Source organism: Lucilia cuprina, chromosome 5 (genome assembly GCF_022045245.1).
Source record: "Lucilia cuprina isolate Lc7/37 chromosome 5, ASM2204524v1, whole genome shotgun sequence".
Classification (NCBI taxonomy): Eukaryota; Metazoa; Arthropoda; class Insecta; order Diptera; family Calliphoridae; genus Lucilia; species Lucilia cuprina.
Genome location: NC_060953.1, coordinates 6,495,134 through 6,500,805, shown reverse-complemented (window position 1 = coordinate 6,500,805; position 5,672 = coordinate 6,495,134).

Here is a 5,672-nt window from a genome sequence, read left to right as displayed (position 1 = left end):
TCTTAACAGAGAGAAATTTTCTATAGAAAATGTCCTCTTAACAGAGAGAAATTTTCTATAGAAAATGTCCTCTTAACAGAGAGAAATTTTCTATAGAAAATGTCCTCTAAACAGAGAGAAATTTTCTACAGAAAATATCCTTTAAATAGAGAGAAATTTTCTGATGGAAATCTCCTCAAAACAGACAAAGAATTTTCTATAGAAATTATTTACTAAACAGAGAAAAATTTTCTATAGAAAATTTCCTTTAAACAGAGAGAAATTGTATCTTAAATAGACAAAATTTTTCTATAGAAAATGTCTCTTAAACAGAGAGGATTTTTGTATAGAAAATTTCTTTAGAGTTTGTTTCGAATTTTTTTTTATTAGAAAAACTTTTTTAATTAAAAACATAATCTCTGTAAAGAAAGCATTTTTAATATAACTAAAGAAAGTATAGGGTGTCATAGTGTGACCAGCCTATAGAGAAATATTACTAAACATCTGTTCACTTTATTTTCACATATTTTTGCATTTGTTTTTTACAATTTTAAATTATCGTTGAGGTTTTCATTGAATATGATGGTTTTTAATGGAGTTATAGTTCACGTATTTTGTTAAACACGCTTTTAAAACTTTATATATATAAAAATGTATTCTTCATTAAATTTGTTTGCTGTTAATGTAACACACCCTAAATAACGGCATATTGGCATGCTTCCAATATTTAAAAACATTAAGTGTTGAAGAATATAAAAAAAATGTTATTTATATTCATATGCCTAGAAGAGAAATGTTAACAATTTAAACAAATATATGTATGAACATATGAGTGAGCCGCAGCAGCAGCAGTAATAAAAAATAGAATAGTAATAAAAAACCAAAAGCTTAATACAAAAAGAATTTGCACTTGGCACAAGTTTTTCAAGCAACACTTGCTCTGCTCTTACAAAATTTTTTAGTTTAACCAACAACTCTTAAGAAAAAAAATCCACTAAAATGACACGCCTTTAGCACGAGTTCAAACTGTATTGTTTTTGTCGTTTTTAAAGTAAATTTTATGTTTAATATTTTTCAAATTCATTACAACAGCTTTTTCAAAAGTCCAGCAACTATATTAGAATCTTTAATCATTTAAAAGAGTGAGTGTAGTAATTTTGCTGAAAACTTCTAAGAAAATTATTGGTAGAAACAAAAGAGTCAGAAATTAATTTAAAGCACACGTCATTATTAACATCCCTGAATATTGATCAGTTTGGTGGCCAGTAGTGGCCAGCAGTTAGCAGTAATAGTTTGTGGCTAGTGTCTTTAAATGAAGCGTAAATATGTTGTTGTTTTGCTGAGTTTATGGCCACTTTGGCAAACTAATAAAGGAAATCGATAACGTTTCTTGTTATTTCTTTATTTTTTTTATTCCTATTCTTTTCTTTTTAAACATTTTTTTCTTTAGTTCCATCATACATATTAATTTTTTATTGAAAAAAAAACTACAAAAATCGGCCTATTACAAGTATTTTGAGCTGCTTGTTTTCATTTGAGGCTCTACCAACATCTGCACGTTTAAATAATAAAAGTATTTTAGCACTTGTTGCTAAATACAACTACAATGATTTTTTTTTATTATTTTTATATTTTTCCCCATTTTTTTAATATTTGTTCAAAAAAAAGGGTGTAGTAGTACGAGCTGCCTGAATTGTCAGTTTATTTGTATCTTTTTATACCCTACACCACCATAGTGGGGTGGGTGGGTATAAGACTGTCTTCCTTTCTGTCTGTCTGTCCCTTTGTCTGTCTGTCCCTTTGTCCGCACACAAAGAGACTTTTTCTAAAGAAAATGTCCTCTTAACAGAGAGAAATTTTCTAAAGAAAATGTTCTCTAAACAGAGAGAAATTTTCTATAGAAAATGTCCTATAAAAAAAGAAATTTTCTATAGAAAATGTTCTCTAAACAGAGAGAAATTTTCTATAGAAAATGTCCTCTAAACAGAGAGAAATTTTCTATAGAAAATGTCCTCTTAACAGAGAGAAATTTTCTATAGAAAATGTCCTCTCAACAGAGAGAAATTTTCTATAGAAAATGTCCTCTCAACAGAGAGAAATTTTCTATAGAAAATGTCCTCAAAACAGAGAGAAATTTTCTATAGAAAATATCCTCTAAACAGAGAGAAATTTTCTATAGAAAATGTCCACTAAAAAGAGAGAAATTTTCTACAGAAAATGTCCTCTAAATAAAGAGAAATTTTCTACAGAAAATGTCTTTAGAGTTTTTTTAGAATTTAGAATGTTTTTAATTAAAAACAAAATCTCCGTCAGTCTGTCTATCTGTCTGTGTGTCTATCTGTCTACCTTTCTTTTCCGTGTGCCTGTCCGTCTGTCTATATCCTCTATCAACATTTATAAGAATAGGCCCATATATACCCTTATTCCCCTATGGGAACAATGTGTAAAAATATTCCGCAATAAAGTTAAAAAAAACTAATTTAAAAAAAAAAAAATAATATACTTTTATAACACACTGACAGTTGTAGGATAGCATATGGTCGGCCAAGACGGATTATACATTCATACTTGTTTTTTCTGTAATTTAGTTGTAGTTTAATATTTAAACATAAAGAAGCTTTATAGCAAAATCAAAAACTAAACAAAAAAACATTGGTCAATGGGCTCGTTTGTCGGTGGCGAAAAAAAATCTTACAATTTAAATAAAAATGTGTGTGCTTGACGTTTGAGGAAAGAAATGTTAACACGTTTCTTCAGTTTTAAATTGACTATGATTCATAGATTTCATGTAAAAATATCAATAATAAAAGTGGAATGCATATTGATTATAAAAAGAGCAGTAGCAACTAAATATTTAAAAATATTAACAGCAGAGTTGGGAAACATAAATCAAACATGAGCAGGTTACTTATTTTTATCCAAAAACTAACTTTTTAAAAACTACTATATACCGTCTTCATTACTTCGAATGAGTTTATTAATGATCTATAATTTTTTCTGTCCTTAGAGGACATTTTCTGTGGACATTTCTCTTCATTTAGAGAAAATTTTCTACACAAAACAATTTCTATAGAAAATTTCTTTATATTCAGAAAACATTTGCTAAAGAAAATTTCTCTTTATGTAGGAAACAGTTTATACAGAAAAACTCTCTATTTAGAAAACATTTGTAAAGAAAATTCTCTTTATTTAGAGAACGTTTTTTATAGAAAATATCTTTCTATTTAGAAAACATTTTATACAGAAAATTTCTCTAAGTTAATTTTTATACAGATTTTCTCTCTGATTAAAGGAAATTTTCTATAAAAACTTTTTCTTTATTTAAAGGACATTTTCTATAGAAAATTTTTCTCTGTTAGGAGGACATTTTCTACAGAAAATTTCTCTCTGTCAGTAGGACATTTTCTATAGAAAATTTCTCTCTGTTAGGAGGACATTTTCTATAGAAAATTTCTCTCTGTTAGTAGGACATTTTCTATAGAAAATTTCTCTCTGTTAGTAGGACATTTTCTATAGAAAATTTCTCTCTGTTAGTAGGACATTTTCTATAGAAAATTTCTCTCTGTTAGTAGGACATTTTCTATAGAAAATTTCTCTCTGTTAGTAGGACATTTTCTATAGAAAATTTCTCTCTGTTAGGAGGACATTTTCTATAGAAAATTTCTCTCTATTTAGAGACATTTTCTATAGAAAATTTCTCTCTGTTAAGAGGACATTTTCTATAGAAAATAACTCTCTGTTAAGAGGACATTTTCTATAGAAAATTTCTCTCTGTTAAGAGGACATTTTCTATAGAAAATTTCTCTCTGTTAAGAGGACATTTTCTATAGAAAATTTCTCTCCGTTTAGAGAACATTTTCTAAAGAAATTTTCTCTCCGTTTAGAAAACATTTTCTATACAAATTTTCTCTCCGTTTAGAGAACATTTTCTAAAGAAAATTTCTCTCTGGTTAGAGGACATTCTATAGAAAATTTTTGTCTGTTTAAGAGACATTTTCTTTAGAAAATTTCTCTCTGTTTAAGATATATTATCTTTAAAAAATTTCTCTCTGTTTCTATAGAAAATGTCTCTCCATTTTCTTTAGAAAATGCTCCCTATTTAGAGAATTTTTTCTTTAGAAAATATCTCCCTTTTTAAAGAGAATTTTCTTTTGAAAATTTTCCTCTTTTAGAGTATATTTTCTATAGAAAACTTCTCTCTTTTTAGAGAATGTTTTCTACAAAAAGTTTATCTTTTCATAGAGTACAATTTCAAATCATTTTCTATAGAAAATTTATCTCTGTTTATAGGACATTTGCTATAGAAAATTTCCTTTTGTTTGTATGAAATTTTCTCACCGTTTAAAAAACATTTTTCTGTAGAATATTCTCTCTGTTAAAACAACATTTTTTTGTTTGTTTCTTCAAGAAATTTAAAGTTCTTTGAAGAACATTTTCTTAAGGAAATTTCAGTAAAAATGTTTCAGTTTTTTTTTTATAATGCACAACAGTTTAGAGAATTTCTCATAAATTGCAAAATGTTTTCTGTAGAAATTTCCTCTCTTTGATGTAAGATTTCTCTCTTTTTGTAACAGATTTTCTGTAGATGAATTTTTATTGAAAATTTCTTTGTTTCAAAGATATTTTATAAAAGTTTTTCTTTAATTTAAAAAAGATATTGTACAGAAAATTTCTCTCTTTTTCTATAAATTTGTTTCTCTTTTGTTCTGTGTTAAGAAGATAATTTGTATAGAATTTATTTGTTATTCTCTGTATATCTCTGTAAATTCTTCTTTAAAGTTTTTGGAGGGTATTGTTGCCAATAAAATTACATTTTTTTTTTAGTATAACATTTTCCTCTTGTAAACCTGTGCAAAATATTCCAGCTGAATCATGGTTAACTTACTCTCTCTCTCTTACCAACATTCCTCTAGTTGAAATTAAGTTATAAACTGTGGAAAATCAATTCAAATTCCATTCCAAAACATTGTCACTCTTGTTACGTTGAAATTATTTCAAAAATTTATTGTTAATGTTTTTTCAGTTACAGAAAAAAAAAACAAAAATAACAACAAAGCTTCTTTTATTTTTTTTTTTTTCAATTTATTTAAAATATACTGCTGCTACACACTTCAGCTATTTGCAACTGCTTGTACGCAAATTTTTTCATGTTCAGCAACAACATTAACCATGTTTTTAGTAGTAGTGTGTTAGTGCAAATAGTTTATAACTACCCCCTCCTACTGCTGATCAATTGAAACTAAAGTAAAATGTTAAAATGTTAAATGTTTGTTTTTTTAAATAAATTTTTTAAAATGTTGTTTCTTTTGTTTTTTTGTTGCTGCTGCCTTATGTTAACTAAACCCTGTTCGATTGCATTGATTGTTCTACTATTTACACCTGTTTAGATGTTTGGAAGCCAAGTGATATGAAATGTTTTCAATTAAGTTTCAAAAAGATTTGCTACTTGTAAGCTGCGTAGTTTGATAACGCAGCAAACATGGGTTTTGAGAAAACAACAAAACATTGGATATAGATAAAATCAGAACATAATGCGGACATACCATTTATGTTAAATATTGACATTAAAGCTAATTTTAAGCCAGAAAACAAAAGGAAATGGTAGCTAATTTAGTTTGCTGTTTTTTAAAGAAAAAAATTTTTGGTTTATGTTTGTTTATTTCTCTTTTTTATTATTATTAAAAACAGTGCAA